General features: G+C 41.4%; 2 pseudogenes; one reads left to right on the forward strand and one right to left on the reverse strand.

The window, feature by feature from the left end:
- Window positions 1–9,702, reverse strand: part of LOC129640076 (cylicin-1-like) — a 155,735-nt pseudogene extending 146,033 nt beyond the window's left edge.
- Window positions 9,703–15,579: 5,877 nt separating this feature from the next.
- Window positions 15,580–19,518, forward strand: LOC129640077 (F-box/WD repeat-containing protein 7-like; annotated as a pseudogene).
- The last annotated feature ends 399 nt before the right edge of the window (window positions 19,519–19,917 follow it).

A 19,917-nucleotide genomic window follows, 5' to 3' on the forward strand; every position in this document is an offset into this window, starting at 1 on the left:
TTAGAGATACCAAGGGAACATTTAATGCAAAGATGGGCTCAAAAAAGGACAGAAATGGTATGGACCTAACAGAAGCAGAAGATATTAAGAAGAGGTGGCAAGAATACACAGAAGAACTTTAAAAAAAGATCTTCACAACCCAGATAATCACGATGGTGTGATCACTGACCTAGAGCCAGACATCTTGGAATGTGACGTCAAGTGGGCCTTAGAAAGCATCACTACGAACAAAGCTAGTGGAGGTGATGGAATTCCAATTGAGCCACTTCAAATCCTGAAAGATGATGCTGTGAAAGTGCTGCACTCAATATGTTAGCAAATGTGGAAAACTCAGCAGTGGTCACAGGACTGGAAAAGGTCAGTTTTCATTCCAATCCCAAAGAAAGGCAGTGCCAAAGAATGTTCAAACTACTGCAAAATTGCATCGATCTCACTCGCTAGTAAAGTAATGATCAAAATTCTCCAAGCCAGGCTTCAGCAATACATGAACCATGAGCTTCCAGATGTTCAAGCTGATTTTAGAAAAAGCAGAGGAACCAGAGATCAAATTTCCAACATATGCTGGATCATGGAAAAAGGAAGAGAGTTCCAAGAAAACATCTATTTCTGCTTTATTGACTATGACAAAGCCTTTGACTTTGTGGATCACAATAAACTGTGGAAAATTCTGAAAGAAATGGGAATACCAGACCACCTGACCTGCCTCTTGAGAAACCTATATGCAGGTCAGGAAGCAATAGTTAGAATTGGACATGGACCAACAGACTGGTTCCAAATAGGAAAAGGAGTACGTCAAGGCTAGGGTTAGGGTAAGGAGTATTTCAAGGTATTGTCACCCTGCTTATTAAACTTATATGCAGAGTACATCATGAGAAACACTGGGCTGGAAGAAGCACAAGCTGGAATCAAGTTTGCCGGGAGAAATCTCAATAGCCTCAGATATGCAGATGACACCACCCTTATGGCAGAAAGTGAAGAGGAACTAAAAAGCCTCTTGATGAAAGTGAAAGAGGAGACTGAAAAAGTTGGCTTAAAACTCAACATTCAGAAAACGAAGATCATAGCATCTGGTCCCATCACTTCATGGGAAATAGATGGGGAAACAGTGGAAACAGTGTCAGACTTTATTTTGGGGGGCTCCAAAATCACAGCAGATGGTGATTGCAGCCATGAAATTAAAAGACGCTTACTCCTTGGAAGGAAAGTTATGACCAGTCTAGATAGCATATTCAAAACAGAGACACTACTTTACCAACAAAGGTCCATCTAATCAAGGCTATGGTTTTTCCAGTGGTAATGTGTGGATGCGAGAGTTGGACTGTGAAGAAAGCTGAGCACTGAAGAACTGATGCTTTTGAACTGTGGTGTTGGAGAAGACTCTTGAGAGTCCCTTGGACTGCAAGGAGATCCAACCAGTCCATCCTAAAGGAGATCAGTCCTGGGTGTTCTTTGGAAGGAATGATGCTAAAGCTGAAACTCCAGTACTTTGGCCACCTCATGCGAAGAGTTGACTCATTGGAAAAGACTCTGATGCTGGAGGGTTTGGGGGCAGGAGGAAAAGAGGACGACAGAGGATGAGATGGCTGGATGGCATCTCCGACTCGATGGGCGTGAGTTTGAGTGAACTCCAGAAGTTGGCAATGAACAGGGAGGCCTGGCGTGCTGCGATTCATGGCGTCGCAAAGTGTTGGACACGACTGAGCGAATGAACTGAACTGAACTGAACATTCTACTATTGATGGTTGTTCAGCAGCCAGTTGTAATTCTGGAGTTCTCACAGGAGAAGATGAGCACATGTCCTTCTACTCTGTCAGCTTGTAGTCATGAAATTAAAAGACACTTGCTCCTTGCAAGAAAAGTTATGACCAATATAGAGAGCATATTAAAAAGCAGAGACATTACTTTGCCAATGAAGATCTGTCTAGTCAAAGCTATGGTTTTTGCACTTGTCATGTATGGATGTGAGAGTTGGGCCATAAAGAAAGCTGAGCACCAAAGAATTGATGCTTTTTAACTGTGGTGTTGGGGAAGACTTTTGAAAGTCCCTTGGAGTGCAAGGGAATCCAACCAGTCCATCTTAAAGGAAATCATTGCTGAATATTCATTGGAAGAACTGTAGCTGAAGGTGAAGCTCCAATACTTTGGCCACCTGATGTGAAGAACTGACTCATTTGAAAAGACCGTGATGCTGGGAAAGATTGAAGTTGGGAGGAGAAGGGGATAACAGAGGATGAGATAGTTGTATGGCATGACTGACTCAATGGACATGAGTTTGAGCAAGCTCTGGGAGTTGGTGAGGGACAAGGAAGCCTGGCATGATGCAGTCTATGGGGTTGCAAAGAGTCATATATGACTGAGCTACAGAACTAACCTGAACTGAGCACCTTTCTTGTGTGTGTGTGTGTTTTGCATCTGTATGTCTTCTGTGAAGAAATGTCTATTTAGATCATCTGCCCATTTATTTTTATTTTTTTTAAATATTAATCACACGTATAGTTTGTACATTTTGAAGAATTATCTCTTGTCAGTTGTCATTTGCAAATATTTTCTCCCATTCTGTGGATCATCTTTTCATTTTCTTCATGGTTTCCCTTGCTGTGCAAAAGCTTTTGAGTTAAGTAGCTCCTACTTATTTATTTTTGTTTTTATTTTCTTCACTCTAGGAGACAGACTGAAAAAGATATTGTTGTGACTTGTGTCAGTGTGTGTTCTACCTAAGTTTTTCCCTAAAAGTTTTATAGTATTCACTCTTATATTTAAGTCTTTAATCCACTTTGATTTTATTCTTATGAATGGTTTTTTAAAATGTACTAATTTAACTTTTTAAGCATAGCTGTCCAGTTTTCCCAGCACAACATGTTGAAGAGACCATCTTTACTCCATAGTAGACTCTTGCATCATTTGTCAGACATTACTTGGCCATAGGTGCGTGTGTTTATCTCTGTATTTGTGATCACTTTCCATTGATTCATATTTCTTTTTTTTTTTTTGCCCGTACCATACTACTTTGATGTTGCTAGCTTTGTAGTATAGTCTGAAGTCAGGGAGCCTGATTCCTCTAGCTCCATTTTTCTTTCTCAAGATTTCTTTGACTATTCAAGATCTCTTGTGTTTCCATACATGCTTCTATTTTAAAGATTTTTGGTTCTTTTTCTGTTCAGTCACTAAATCATGTCCAATTCATTATGACTTCATGGGCTGCAATGCAACAAGCTCCACTGTCCTTCACTATCTGCCAGAGTTTGCTCAATTTCGTGTTCATTGAGTCAATGTTGCTATCTAGTCACCTCATCCTCTGCCACTCCCTTCACCTTTTGCCTTCAATCTTTCCCATAACCAGGGTCTTTTCTAATGAATTGGCTCTTCACATCAAGTGGCCAAATTATTGGAGCTTTAGCTTCCTCATCAGTCCTTCCAATGACTATTCAGGGATGATTTCCTTTAGAATTTACTGGTTTGGTGTCTTTGCTGTCCAAGAGACTCTCAGGGGTTTTCTCCAGCACCACAATTCAAGGTATAAATTCTTTGGTGTTCAGCCTTTTTTATGGTCCAACTCACATCCATACATGACTACTGGAAAAACCATAGCTTTGACTGTATGGATCTTTGATTGCAAAGTTATTTCTCTGATTTTTAATTTACTGTCTAGGTTTGTCATAGCTTTTCTTAGAAGGAGCAAGCATCTTTTAATTTCAAAGTTGCAATCACCATCTGCAGTGACTTTGGAGTCCAAGAAAATAAAATCTATCACTGCTTCCACTTTTTCCCCTTTTATTTGTCCTGAAGTGATGGGACTGAATGTCATTATCTTAGTTTTTTTAATGTTGCGTTTTAATGTTAATTTTTGTATTCTCCTTTTTTCACCCTCATCAAGAAGTTCCTTAGTTTCTCCTCACCATCTGTTATTAGAGTGGTATCATCTGAAGTCATGGAGATTGAATTTTCCAACTCCTAGGTTGTTGATATTTCTGAGGTTGTTGATATTTCTCCTGGCAATCTTGATTCCAGCTTGTGATTCGTTCAGCCCAGCATTTTACATGATATGTTCTGCATATAAGTTAAAAAAGGATGGTAACATACAGCCTTGTCATACTCCTTTCCTAATTTTGAACCAGTCAGTTGTTCCATGTCCGATTCTAACTGTTGCTTCTTGACCCACATACAACATTCTCAAGAAACAAGTAAGGTGGTCTGGTATTCCCATCTATTTGAGAATTTTCCACAATTTGTTGTGATCCACACAGTCTAAGGCTTTAGCATAGTTAATGAAACATATGTAGATTTTTTTTTCTGAAATTCCATTGCTTTCTCTATGATCCATTAAATTTTAGATATTTGCTCTTTGTTTCCTCTGCCTTTTCTAAACCGAGCTTGTACATCTGGAAGTTTTTGGTTCATATATTGCTAAAGCCAGCTTGAAGGATTTTGAGCATAACCTTACCAGTATGTGAAATTAGTGCAACTGTCTTGTAGTTTGGACATTCCTTTTTTGTTCCAGTTATGTGAAAAAAATGCCTTTGGTAATTTGGTAGGGATTATATTGACTCTGTAGATTGTTTTCTGTGGTATACTCATTTGGACAATATTGATTCTTCTATCAAGAACATGCTTGTGTGCTAACTCACTTCAGTCGTGTCTGACTCTTTATGACCCAGTGGACTGTAGCCTGCCAGGCTCCTCTGTTTATCGGGGTTTTCCAGGTAAGTATACTGGAGCAGGTTGTCATGCCCTCTTCCAAGGGATTTTCCAGACCCAAGGATCGAACCCGTGTCTCCTGTGGTTTCCTCGTTGAAGGTGAATTCTTTACCACTGAGCCACCATGGAAGCCCAAGAATATGGTACCTCTCTACAATTTTTGTGTCATCTTTTATTTTTTTAATCAGCATCTTATAACTTTCAGAGTATAGGTTTTTTCTGTCTCCTAAGGTAGGTTTATTTCTAGTTATTTTATTCTTTTTGAGGCTATGTAAAATGGAATTGTTTTTTAAATCTCTCTTTCTCATTTTTCATTGGTAGTGTATAGAAATACAAAAGATTTCTCTATTTTTTGTATCCTGTAGCTTTGCCCAATTCATTGATGAGTTCTAGCAGTTTTCTGGTAGGATCTTTATGATTTTCCATGTATAATATTATGACATCCATGAACAGTGACAGTTACCCTTATTCTTTTCCAATTTAGACTATTTTATTTCTTTTTCTTCTCTGATTGTTGAGGCTAGGACTTCCAAAATTATGTTGAATAAAAGTGGTGAGATTGGATATTCTTGTCTTGTTCCTAATTTTAGAGTAAATGCTTTTAGCTTTTCACCCTTGAGCATGATGTTAGCTGTAAGTAATTATTATTATGTTTAGGTATTTGCCCTCTATGCCCACTTTCAGGACGGTCTTTTTCTTTGTCATAAATCTGTGTTGAATTTTGTCAGAAGCTTTTTCTTCATCTATTGAGATGTTCATATGATTTTTATTCTTCAATTTGTTGATGTGGTATATCAAATTGACTGGCTTGCAAATACTGAAAAATCTTTGCATCCCTGGAATAAATACCTCTTGATTATGGTGTATGATCCTTTGAATGTATTATTGGATTTGTTTTGCAGTATTTTGTTGAGGATTTTTGCATCTATGCTCATGAGTAATATCTGCCTGTAAATTTTCTTTTTTTATTATCATTGTTCACTTGCAGTCCTCACAAGGTCAGAGTAATGACTCCCACAGAGCAACCCACAATGATGGGGGGATTCCTGTTGTCCCATTAATGTTCTCTTTTCTCCTTTGAGTAATCTGTGATTCAGGGGAGAACTCTCCATGTTGTCTCTGCTCGCCTAGTGGATGGGGAAGGTAGTCACTTTGTAACTGCTTCTCTTAGCCCTTCTAATGTAGTCTGTCTCAGTCTCTGTGGTCCTTTAGCCTCATGTTCATATTCTAGGATTCATTTATTGGTGTCTTTTTCTAGAAAATGTGTTAGTTCTTCTTGTGAAGGAGAACAAAGTCAGAAACAACCTATGCTGCCATCTTGGTGATGCCACTCCCTTGTCTATTTTTTTAAGTTGTTTAAAGTGGGAGGGTTCAATCTCCTCTGGGGAATGGAATGGCTATCCTCTCCAGTATTCTTTCCTGGGGAATTCCATGGACAGAGAAGCCTGGTGGGCTACAGTCCATGGAGTTGCAAGAGTCAGACATAACTGGGTGACTAACACTCACATTCGGAGAAGGCAATGGCAACCCACTCCAGTACTCTTGCCTGGAAAATCTCATGGATGGAGGATCCTGGTAGCCTGCAGTCCACGGGGTCGCTAAGAGTTGGTTACGACTGGGCGACTTCACTTTCACTTGCATGCATTGGAGGAGGAAATGGCAACCCACTCCAGTGTTCTTGCCTGGAGAATCCCAGGGACGGTGGGGCCTGGTAGGCCGCCGTCTATGGGGTTGCACAGAGTTGGAAACGACTTAGCAGCAGCAGCAACACTCACATTCTTGAGAAACCTATATGCAGGTCAGGAAGCAACAGTTAGGACTGGACATGGAACAACAGACTGGTTCCAAATAGGAAAAGGAGTACATCAAGGCTGTATATTGTCACCCTGCTTATTTAACTTATATGCAGAGTATACCATGAGAAATGCTGGGCTGGAAGAAGGACAAGCTGGAATCAAGATTGCTGGGAGAAATATCAATAACCTCAGATATGCAGATGACACCACCCTTATAGCTGAAGGTGAAGGGGAACTAAAAACCCTCTTGATGAAAGTGAAAGTGGAGAGTGAAAAAGTTGGCTTAAAGCTCAACATTCAGAAATGAAGATCATGGCATCTGGTCCCATCAGTTCATGGGAAATAGATGGGGAAACAGTGGAAACAGTGTCAGACTTTATTTTTCTGGGCTCCAAAATCATTGCAGATGGTGATTGCAGCCATGAAATTAAAAGATGCTTACTCCTTGGAAGGAAAGTTATGACCAACCTAGATAGCATATTCAAAAGCAGAGACATTGCTTTGCCAACAAAGGTCCATCTAGTCAAGGCTATGTTTTTTCCCGTAGTCCTGTATGGATGTGAGAGTTGGACTGTGAAGAAAGCTGAGCGCCAAAGAATTGATGCTTTTGAACTGTGGTGTTGGAGAAGACTCTTGAGAGTCCCTTGGACTGCAAGGAGATCTAACCAGTCAATTCTGAAGGAGATCAGCCCTGGGATTTCTTTGGAAGGAATGATGCTGAAGCTGAAACTCCAGTACTTTGGCCACCTCATTCGAAGAGTTGACTCATTGGAAAAGACTCTGATGCTGGGAGGGATTTGGGGCAGGAGGAGAAGGGACGACAGAGGATGAGATGGTTGGATGGCATCACGGACTCAATGGACATGAATCTGAGTGAACTCCGGGAGTTGGTGATGGACAGGGAGGCCTGGCGTGCTGCAATTCATGGGGTCACAAAGAGTCGGACATGACTGAGCGACTGAACTGAACACTCACATTCAAGGTGGGAGGGAAACTCACTCTTGCTACTTTATTATGATGAAATAGAAACCCATGTTAAATATTTGAGCTACTAATTCCATTTCTAAAAGATATCCAAAAAATATACATAAAAATTTGAAAGTACTTTCACAAATATGGTTGTCTATTGTTATGAAATACAAGGGGAATGTAGAAGTAAATAAGGAACATCCACATAATGGACTACAAAATAAATGCAAAAGAAGTGAGGAAAACATCTGTGTTTTTTGCTGAAACTATCTTCAGGGTATATTGTTAAGTGAAAAAAAGTGAGATTAGAGTTTAGTTTTATGCTGCCTTCTGTAAATACAGGGGATATAAATATCAGTTCATGTTTTCAATATGTAACAATTAAAGAGTAAACAAAAAGCTAATACAAGTATTTATCTGTGGGAGAGAGGCAGTAGTGTGCAATATAGAGGGGTAGAAATGAGATTTTGGAATGCACTATGTTACATCAATTTTATTTTGCAAGAATACAAAATTTTTACATAATTAAAAAATGTAAAAAGCAATCCTTAAAAATTAAAAATTAAATGTGGCAAATAATCTTAAATGCATATAATATATATCTACTACACATTAATCTCTTCTCACTTCTCCATCATCTTAGTCATACCCTGACAGATTTGCTATGCCACTTAACTATAATGACATCTTTACAAATAAAACAAAAAATCTTTATAATAACTGTGTCACAACCACACAGGGAAAACAATTGCTTCAATTGACTGTAGTTTAAAATATTTTATTGATGACCTAAATAAATATGTCCAGCAACAAGATCTATAAACACAATGTTATTTAAATAATTTTAATTGTATTTTCCTGATGATTATTGTGTTTGGTCACCTGTCTATTTTGTTTATTGGGAATTTGAATATCTTCTTTTATGAAGTGCATATTCAAGTATTTTGCACATCTTTATTGTAGGAATTTCATTTTTTTTCTTACAGATTTGTAGGAGCTCTCTATTCAGTCTAGATCCAATCCTTTTTCATTACTAGAATAGAAAGTATCTTCTTGCTGCCTGTGGCTTACTCTTCCACTCATTTTATGTAGCACATGATGGAAGAAATTATTAATCTTAATTTAGTCACATTTGCCAAGTTTTGAAACTTACTGCCAGCAATAGTTTTTGCTGCTTAAGAAATCTTTGCTTACTTCACATCATGATATTTCATATTTTCTCCTAAACATTATAGCCTTACCTTTCATATATAGGTCTGTGTGTGAGTGTGCACTCAGTCTTGTGTGACTTTTTGCGACCCCATGGACTGTAGCCCACCAGGCTCCTTTGTCCATGGAATTTTCCAGGCAAGAATACTAGAGCAGGTTTCCATTTTCTGCCTCAGGAAATTTTTCTCAACCCAGGGATTGAACCCATGTCTCTTTCATCTCCTGCATTGGCAGGTGGGTTCTTTACCAACTGATCCCCTGGGAACAGTCCATATGCAATTTATTTTATATATATCTACATTTTAAAATAAATTTATTTTTATATAAACTTCTAGCAAACACAAGTCTAGGACCAGGTGGCTTTACAGTGGATTTCTACCAGATATACAGAAAACTAATACCTATCCTTCTGAAGCTATTACAAAAAACTTAACAGGAGGAATATACCAAATCAATTCTACAAGGCATCATCCTGACACAAAACCAACAATACTGTAGAAAAAGAAAATTAGAAGCCAATATCTCTGATAAAAACAGATGCAAATATTTTCATGAAAGTGCTAGGGAACCAAATCCAACAATATATAAAAAGGATCAAACCCTTTGATCAAGTTGGATTGATTCCAGGGTTACAAAAATAGTGTGACATTTTAAAAGCAAATCAACAAGTGTGATGTACTACATTAACAAAAGGTAGAATAAAAATCACATTATCATCTCAAAACACACAGTAAAAGCACTGGAAAAAATTTAACATCCATTTATGATAAAAAATCCTCATTGAAGCAGGTAGAGAGGAAACATCTCAGCATCATAAAAGCCATTTATGACAAACCCACAGCCAACATCATACTCAACAATGAAAAGATGCAAGACTTCCCACTAGATTCAAGAACAAGAAAAAAACGCCCACTCTAAACACTTTTATTTGCTAGGGAAATTAAAATGGAGGTAGTCTTGTTTAGATTTCAGAAGCAGGATAGCAGGCCTCAGACCTTTCTTCTGACCTGGCTGTACATTGCACGGATTCCATGCCGCCTGTAAGCACAGCAAGGCAAGGAGTACTTTAAATAAGAAGAGGAATGTGTCTTGGAGTTCTTGAGCCTCTAGAGGTCTGGTCCACCACTCAGGGCTTAATAAAATCCTATGACTCACAAGATAAAGCAAACAGCATTGTAACAAGATTAAAATAAAACCAGAGCTGCATCTTTGCCTGAAAACTGATGACCTGGAATTATAAGTGGGAACCCCTGAAACTGCAATTTTGAAGTTTCACCTGTGGAGTAGACACATTGCCTGGGACGTTTTCCCAATTGGGACTCCAGATTGCTGTTAATCTGGATGTTGATTGGCCCAATTTGGTGATATATGTACGGTTACTCTTTCCTATTGTTTCTATTCCTCTTCCTTTAATGATCATATATTGAAATTAAGTCAATGAATCCTCTATTAAATATTGAAATTGTTTATTGTGTATAATGATATTTGTAAGATATTACCATTTCTTTTGGTAATGATTCATTTATTTATTTTTTGGCTGCACCAGGCTCCTCTCCAGTGGCAGTGTGGACTGTTCCTGGCCAGTCTCCACCTCCACCACTGCCACTGCCTTGACCCAGGAAGCCAGGAGTGCTTTGAACAGTGGGCCACATTGATGCTCCCCCTTGTCAGGATGTGGAGCCAAGCTCCTAGGCCAGGGCTGTGGAAAGGGCATGGTGGCCAGCTGACTGGGCCTTCCCAGGTGGTGCGAGGAGAGGCCAGACTGCCCCACCTCCACCAGACTGCATCAACCTGCCCAGGTTCTGTTAATGAATTTTTTGAATGAGAAACAAAAGTAAAACTCTTGCAAACACTATTTAAAATAGCATTGGAAGCAATAGCCACAGCAGTTAGACAAGAGAAAGAAATAAAATGAATCCAAATTGGAAGACAAAAGTGTAACTATTAGGAGATGACATAATACTTTTTATAGAGAACCCTAACGCTTCCACTCAATAAATGTTAGAACTCATAAATTAATTTAGCAGAATTTAAAGATGCAAGATTGATAAACAGAAATCTCTTGCATTTCTATACATTAATAATAAAATATTAGAAGTATAAAATTTAAAAATCCAGCTTAAAATCACATCAGAAAGAATGAAGCAACAACAACAACAACAAAAAGAGTTCCCTAAGGAGATGAAAGACCTATACTCTGAACAGTATAGAAAATTGATGAAGGAATTTGAAGATTCTATAATGAAATGGAAAGACATACAATGTTCTTGGAATGGAAAGATTCATGTTTTTAAAATGTTCATACAAGCCAAAGTAATCTACTGATTTAATGGAATCCCTATCAAAATATCCATGACATTTTTCATAGAAGTGTAACAAATAATCCTAAAATTCAGATGGAACTACAAAAGACACAGAATTGCAAAATGAACTTGAGAAAAGGGGAGAAAGTTGGAGTTATAACCCTCCTGGGCTGAAGAATATAAAACAAATCTCTAGTAATCAAAATAGCATGGTACTGACACAAAAGCAAATGTATAGATCAATTGAACAGAATACAGAGCCCAGAAGTACCCATGCACCAGTGGCCAACTAATCCATGACAAAGTAGGCAAGAATATATAATGGAAAAAGAGTGTCTCTTCTACATGTGGTGTTAAAACAACAACAACAACCTGGACATCGGGGTGAGGGAGACAGTGAGCTGAGCTCCAGAGGCTACTGCCACCGTTGCTGCCACGGAGAGTGAAAGAGCCAAGGAGCACTGAGAGACCCAGCACCTGTGCACTGGCCGCAGCCAAGACCTCTGCCCTAACCTGGGTCAGCAGCAGCCACAGCCACCCCTCCTCTCCCTCCCTCACCTTCCCAGTGACTGATCCGGAGCCTTTGGCTGGGGGCAGGGAAGTGGCTGTGACTAGTCGGCTGCTCCGAGGTGAGAGGATGCTGATGAGGGGCCGGAGCTTTTGTTTGTCCCGGGGCATGGGGTGAGGGACTCCCAAGTTGGATGGAGGGGGTCCCAGCCACAGTGACACATGCGAGAGCTGGGAGCGGGGGCAGCACCAAGCGGAGCCAGCACTCCTCACCTCACAGCAGCTCAGCTCACTGTCTCCCTCACCCCGATGTCCAAGTTGTTGTTGTTGTTTTAACACCACATGTAGAAGAGACACTCTTTTTCCATTATATATTCTTGCCTACTTTGTCATGGATTAGTTGGCCACTGGTGCGTGGGTACTTCTGGGCTCTGTATTCTGTTCAATTGATCTATACATTTGCTTTTGTGTCAGTACCATGCTATTTTGATTACTAGAGATTTGTTTTATATTCTTCAGCCCAGGAGGGTTATAACTCCAACTTTCTCCCCTTTTCTCAAGTTCATTTTGCAATTCTGTGTCTTTTGTGTTTCATCTGAATTTTAGGATTATTTGTTATACTTCTGTGAAAAATGTCATGGATATTTTGATAGGGATTCCATTAAATCAGTAGATTATACGGGTAATATGAACATTTAAAAAATATGAATCCTTCCATTCCAAGAACATTGGATGTCTTTCCGTTTCATTATAGAATCTTCAAATTCTTTCATCAATTTTCTATACTGTTCAGAGTATAGGTCTTTCACCTCCTTGCTGCTGGTGCTGCTGCTAAGTCGTTTCAGTCGTGTCCAATTCTGTGTGACCCCATAGATGGCAGCCTCCCAGGCCCCATCGTCCCTTGGATTCTCCAGGCAAGAACACTGGAGTGGGTTGCCATTTCCTTCTCCAATGCATGAAAGTGAAAAGTGAAAGTGAAATCCCTCAGTCGTGTCCGACTCTTACCGACCCCATGGACTGTAGCCCACCAGGCTCCTCCATCCATGGGGTTTTCCAGGCAAGACTACTGGAGTGAGGCGCCATTGCCTTTTCCTTTCACCTCCTTCAGTTCAGTTCAGTTCAGTCACTCAGTCGTGTCCGACTCTTTGCGACCCCATGAATTACAGCACACCAGGCCTCCCTGTCCATCACCAACTCCCAGAGTTCACCCAGACTCCCGTTCATCGAGTCAGTGATGCCATCCAGCCATCTCATCCTCTGTCGTCCCCTTCTCCTCCTGCCCCCAATGCCTCTCAGCATCAGAGTCTTTTCCAATGAGTCAACTCTTCCCATGAGGTGGCCAAAGTACTGGAGTTTCAGCTTCAGCATCATTCCTTCCAAAGAAATCCCAGGGCTGATCTCCTTCAGAATGGACTGGTTGGATCTCCTTGCAGTCCAAGGGACTCTCAGGAGTCTTCTCCAACACCACAGTTCAAAAACATCAATTCTTCAGTGCTCAGCCTTCTTCAGAGTCCAACTCTAGCATCCATATATGACTACTGGAAAAACCATAGCCTTGAGTAGACTAACCTTTGTTGGCAAAGTAATGTCTCTGCTTTTGAATATGCTATCTAGATTGGTCATAACTTTCCTTCCAAGGAGTAAGCGTCTTTTAATTTCATGGCTGCAGTCACCATCTGCAGTGATTTTGGATCCCCCAAAAATAAAGTCTGAGACTGTTTCCACTATTTCCACATCTATTTCCCATGAAGTGATGGGACCAGATGCCATGATCTTCGTTTTCTGAATGTTGAGCTTTAAGCCAACTTTTTCACTCTCCACTTTCACTTTCATCAAGAGGCTTTTTAGTTCCTCTTCACTTTCTGCCATAAGGGGGGTGTCATCTGCATATCTGAGGTTATTGATATTTCTCCCAGCAATCTTGATTCCAGCTTGTGTTTCTTCCAGTCCAGAGTTTCTCATGATGTAGTCTGCATATAGGTTAAATAAGCAGGGTGACAATATACAACATTGATGTACTCCTTTTCCTATTTGGAACCAGTCTGTTGTTCCATGTCCAGTTCTAACTGTTGCTTCCTGACCTGTATACAAAATTCTCAGGAGGCAGGTCAGGTGGTCTGGTATTCCCATCTCTTTCAGAATTTTCCACAGTTTATTGTGATCCACACAGTCAAAGGCTTTGGCATAGTCAATAAAGCAGAAATAGATGCTTTTTCTTGGACTCTCTTGCTTTTTCCATGATCCAGTGGATGTTGGCAATTTGATCTCTGGTTCTTCTGCCTTTTTTGAAACCAGCTTGAACATCAGGAAGTTCATGGTTCACATATTGCTGAAGCCTGGCTTGGAGAATTTTGAGCATTACTTTACTAGCGTGTGAGATGAGTGCAATTGTGCGGTAGTTTGAGCATTCTTTGGCATTGCCTTTATATGGGACTGGAATGAAAACTGACCTTTTCCAGTCCTGTGGCCACTGCTGAGTGTTCCAAATTTGCTGGCATATTGGGTGCAGAACTTTAACAGCATCATCTTTCAGGATTTGAAATAGCTCAACTGGAATTCCATCACCTCCCCTAGTTTTGTTCATAGTGATGCTTTCTAAGGCCCACTTGACTTCACATTCCCGGATGTCTGGCTCCAGGTCATTGATCACACCATCGTGATTATCTGGGTTGTGAAGATATTTTTTTTTTAAGTTCTTCTGTGTATTCTTGCCACCTCTTCTTAATATCTTCTGCTTCTGTTAGGTCCATGCCATTTCTGTCTTTTATTGAGCCCATCTTTGCATGAAATGTTCCCTTGGTATCTCTAATTTTCTTGAAGAGATCTCTAGTCTTTCCCATTCTGTTGTTTTCCTCTATTTCTTTGCATTGATCACTGAGGAAGGCTTTCTTAAGTCTTCTTGCTATTCTTTGGAACTCTGCATTCAGATGCTTATATCTTTCCTTTTCTCCTTTGCTTTTCGCTTCTCTTCTTTTCACAGCTATTTGTAAGGCCTCCCCAGAGAGTCATTTTGCTTTTTTGCATTTCTTTTCCACGGGGATGATCTTGATCCCTGTCTCCTGTTCATACAATGTCACGAACCTCATTCTATAGTTCATCAGGCACTCTATCTACCAGATCTAGGCCCTTAAATCTATTTCTCACTTCCACTATATAATCATAAGTGATTTGATTTAGGTCATACCTGAATGGTCTAGTGGTTTTCCCTACTTTCTTCAATTTCAGTCTGAATTTGGCAATAAGGATTTCATGATCTGAGCCACAGTCAGCTCCTGGTCTTGTTTATGTTGACTCTATAGAGCTTCTCCATCTTTGGCTGCAAAGAATATAATGAATCTGATTTCAGTGTTGACCATCCTTAGGGAACTCTTTTTCTTGTTGTTTCATTCTTTCTGATGCTATGCAGGAGGCTGTAACATCTCGCCCCCGGAGTGTAATAGCTGGGGCTTCAAGCTAGGCAAACACCCCCTGACGGGGGTGGGGGTGGGGGTGGGTACCCCAATGTGAAGCCGTATCTGGGGCAGCGGGGACAGCAGGACCGGTGCTGCAGTACTTTCCTTCCTTCCCCCCTGCCCTCTGACCCCTTGGGGGTCTTCTTTCTCGGCCAGTAGCCGGACTCCTGGCTTCTTGGCTTGGCTCAGGGAGGAGTTCTTAGAGCTCCCTCCCTGCCCCAGGCCTAAGGGCTGCGGTGCTGGGGCAGGTGTGTGGGGGCGGGGACCGCAGCCTCCACCCAGAAGAAACTATAAAACAAAAATCCGGAGCCTCCCAAACGTGACTGTCGGGGAGAGTGGTCTGGGACAGGCAAAAGACCCAGCTTGAAGAGACCCAGAAAGAGGAAAAGAGGAGGTAAGCAGGGCACCAGCTGCCTCTGTGGAAGAGACCCGGGTGGCCCGGCTTGGTGATCCCAGCCCCGTTTCTTGCTCAGTAACGCACTGGAGCTGCTGTGGCTGCTCCCTTGGTCCCGAGGAGGACAGGAAGCACCCTACTTTCTCAGCACCACCAGTTCTTCTCTAAAGTGGAGTCTCAATCATCAGTGAGATTTATAAAAGGCTATCAAATATTTGGAACACTTCCTTAAAATAAATTGCCGGAAGTGGGTCAGAGGAATGTGAAAACCTTTGCATCTTCTGATAGTCTAGCCAAGGTCCAAGAAGTAGCAAGCTGGCTTTTGGAAATGAATCAGGAGCTGCTCTCTGTGGGCAGCAAAAGACAACAAACTGGAGGCTCTCTGAGAGGTAATCCTTCCTCAAGCCAGGCAGATGAGGAGTAGATGAATCATGTGGTGGAAGAGGAACAGCAGCAGCAGCAGCTCAGACACCAAGAGGCAGAGCACACTGTGAGGAATGGTGAAGTCGTTGAAGCAGAACCTAGACCTGGACACCAAAATTATTCCCAGCAAGGACAGTTGGAAGGAAACAACAACTGGTTTATTTTGGTAGATAAGTACTCCTCCAGAAACCAGGAAGAACAGGAGGAAGAGGAAGAAAATGCTGGTGAACAATATGAGGAGGATGAGGAAGAAGAAGAAATGGACTAGGAGAGTGATGATTTGTATCAGTCTGATGACAGCAGCAGGGAAGATGAACATACACATAGTAACAGTGTCACAAACTCTAATAGTATTGTGGACCTGCCTATTCACTAGCTCTCCTCCCAGTTCTATACAAAGACAACAGAAATGAAAAGAAAGTTGGACCATGGTTCTGAGATCTGCCGTTTTTCTTTGGGAAAGCAACCATGCAAAGTCTCAGAATATACAAGTACCACTGGGCTTGTACCATGTTCAGGAACACCAACAACTTTTGGAGACCTGAGAGCAGCCAATGGTCAAGGGCAACAACAACATGGGATTACTTCTTTGCAACCACCTCTAGGCCTCCAGGAATGGTTGAAAATGTTTCAGAGCTGGAGTGGACCAGAGAAATTTCTTGCCTTAGATGAACTTATTGATAGCAGTAAACATCATATGTAAGACATATGATGCAAGTGATAGAATCCCAGTTTCAATAAGACTTCATTTCCTTGCTCCCTAAAGAGCTGACACTGTATGTGCTTTAATTCCTGGAACCTAAAGACCTGCTACAAGCAGCTCAGACTTGTCTTTACTGGAGAATATTGGCTGAAGACAACCTTCTCTGGAGAGAAAAATGCAAAGAAAAGGGTATTGGTGAACAGTTGTACATCAAGAGAAGAAAATTAATAAAATCAGATTTCATTCATAGTCCATGGAAAAATGCATACATCAGACAGTGCAGAATTGATACTAACTGGAGGCGAGGAGAACTCAAGTCTCCTAAGGTGCTGAAAGGACATGATGATCACATGATCACATGCTTATGGTTTTGTGGTAACTAAATAGTTAGTGGTTCTGATGACAACAATTTAAAAGTTTGGTCAGTAGTCACAGGCAAATGTCTGAGGATATTAGTGGGACACACAGGTGGAGTATGGCCATCACATATGAAAGACAATATCATCATTAGTGGATCTACAGATTGGACTCTCAAAGTTTGGAATGCAGACATGGGAGAATGTATACACACCTTATATGATCATAATTCCACCGTCTGTTCTATGCATCTCCATGATAAAAAAGAGTTGTTAGTGGTTCTCGAGGTGCCACCCTTAGGGTTGGGATATTGAGACAGGCCAGTGTTTACATGTGTTGATGGGTCATGTAGCAGCAGTCCACTGTGTTCAATATGATGGCAGGAGGGTTTTTAGTGGAGCATATGATTTCATGGTGAAGGTGTAGGACCCAGAGACATCACTTTGCCAACAAAGGTCCATCTAGTCAAGGCTATGGTTTTTCCAGTAGTCATGTATGGATGTTAGAGTTAGACTATAAAGAAAGCTGAGCACTGAGGGATTGATGCTTTTGAACTGTGGTGTTGGAGAAGACTCTTGAGAGTCCCTTGGACTGCAAGGAGATACAACCAGTCCATCCTAAAGGAAATCCATCCTGAATATTTATTGGAAGGACTGATGCTGAAGCTGAAACTCCAATACTTTGGCCACCTGATGGGAAGAACTAACTCATTTGAAAAGACCCTGATGCTGGGAAAGATTGAAGGTGGGAAGAGAAGGGAATGACAGAGGATGAGATGGTTGGATGGCATCACTGGCTCAATGGACATCAGTTTGAGTAAACTCCAGGAGTTGGTGATGGACAGGGAGACCTGGCATGCTGCAGTCCATGGGGTTGCAAAGAGTTGGACATGACTGAGCAACTGAACTGAACTGATTTCTAGGAATATCTCTGGACCTGTTGTGGGCAGTGTGAGATCAGCTCAGATTCAGATTTGGCCTTACTCTAATTTGTACTTGCTTCCAGAGTCAATAATTGCCCCATAGTCCACAGTCTCAGGCTAACTGTGGGGATTTAATCTGCTGCACCTGTGGCTGCTGGAGTTCATTCCCTTCTTCTTCTTTGGTCACACAACCCCAGGTATTCTGCTTTGGTTTTGTGCCTGCCTCTGCTTGTAGGGTACCTTCTGGTTTCTCTTCACTGCCCAGACAAGGGATGAGGCTTATTAGAGCTAATTTGCTCAGTCAAGTGGGGAGAGGTGGTATGACAGCCACAATTAGGATGTAGTATAGGGACTGCATGTGGCATTAGATACATGCCAGATTTTTTTACAGTCTGAAGGAGGTTGTGCACTTCCCTCAAGGAACTGGCCTAGAATCATGGGTCCCTAGGTTGATCCAAGCTGATCAGGCTCCTAGCAAGGTATAAGCCCTGTGCCCATTAACAACTTGGTGGCAGCTGTCACCTCTGGGGTCAGGACTACTTAGTTTCAGCATTTTGTCCACTGACTCAGGCACTCTCCCTGGGTTTGGCAATGACTACTGGCTTATGCTTTCCCATCTGAGATAGTAAACTGCAGTTGAATCTAGGCCCACCACTGGTGCTCCTGCTGAATTTGTTGGCCACCACTGGGGGCACAGCTGCTCTTTGCAAGCATGTGGTATTAGAATGTACCAGCAGCAATGATCTCTTGCCTCTCTGGGAGGTCCAGGCTTTTCTCTGGATTCCTTCAGCTGTGTCGTACTAGCCCCCTCAGAGTATCTTCATCGGAGTCAACTGCAGTCCTCTCCTTGAGCCCAACCCCCAAAGCCTGAGCCTGATCACCCAGCCCCCATTCACTGCTGTAGGCATGAACACGTAAGCCTTTTCTTGACTGGGAAGTGCTGTTCATTGTGAATTCTTTCTGCTTTGCCTTCTGAGCACCTGTTGCTTTGTTCCCCACTGAAATTCCCAAGTTCCTTCCTATCCCCACCCATGTGGGGGTCTGTGAGTGTGTGGAAACTTTTCAGGACTCCCTTCTGGGAGCACAGTTCTCTGTCCTAAAATCTTTTATCTCTCTCTTTTTTAAATCTTCATCTTTTGCCCTTCCTCATTCTAAGGAGATCGGCTTGTCTTTTTGAAGTCTGGGTTCTTCTGCCTTGTTCAGAAGGTGTTCTGTAGCTGTTGCATATGCAGATGAAGTTTTGATGTATTTGTGGAGAGGGAGATGATCTCCTTATCTTATTCCTCCACCATCTTGGAAGCCCCGTCTAGATGTATTCTTCATGTATTTGTCTGTTGACTTTTTAATGATGGCCATTATGACTGGTATGAGGTGATGTTCATTGTAGTTTTGATTTGCAATTCTCTAATAATTAGCAATATTGAACATTTTTCATGTGTCTATATATTTTCTTTGGGAGAAGAAATGTTTATACCTTCTCCTTTAAAGTTCCCCTAAGAAGGGGAAGCACAGACAAACTTTGGAGGAGCGAATATGGATGGAGAAGTGGCTCCTTGTATTGATAGTTATGGGAGTTTGCTGCTCAGGTGTCACTTGGAGATCCTGTTGTGAGCAGTGTAGTCACCTGACAGTTTCTGTTGCAAATTTGCTGTTGCAAATTTGAAATCCACCAGTGTGAAATCTGTGTCCACACTCTCACTAGACTGCTCCCAGCCAGTAATTGAGCACCATGGAAGCACTAAGGCCAGGATATTCCTGCCCAACACAGAATCCTGCGCTCCTCATTAGCCTAGTTGAAACTTTCTCTGAGCTACAGTGCAGTGTGGCTCTTCCTACTCATCTCTCCTTTCTTTTTGTTTTCCTTTCACAGCAGCCAAAACTGCATGGTAGTTTGAAGGCTCTCCCCACCTACTCCTGCTCCCCTTTTCCTTTACTTCTCACCAGTGTTTCCCTCAATAAGTCTTTTATACTTCTCATATTTTAGCATTTGACTCCTTGTGAGTTCCTGGGGCTTTAGGGGAGGAGGCCAGAGTGACATTTAAGGTGTAGGGTAAACAATATAGGTGCCATTTACCAACACTTTTGGAAGTTTTTTATCAAAAAATATGGCTTGATTTGTGCATGCTAGCTGAATATCAGTATGGGGTCTGAACTTCATTCTTGTCCCTCGTCTATTCATTTATTGAA

This window comes from Bubalus kerabau, chromosome X (assembly GCF_029407905.1).
Source record: "Bubalus kerabau isolate K-KA32 ecotype Philippines breed swamp buffalo chromosome X, PCC_UOA_SB_1v2, whole genome shotgun sequence".
Classification (NCBI taxonomy): Eukaryota; Metazoa; Chordata; class Mammalia; order Artiodactyla; family Bovidae; genus Bubalus; species Bubalus kerabau.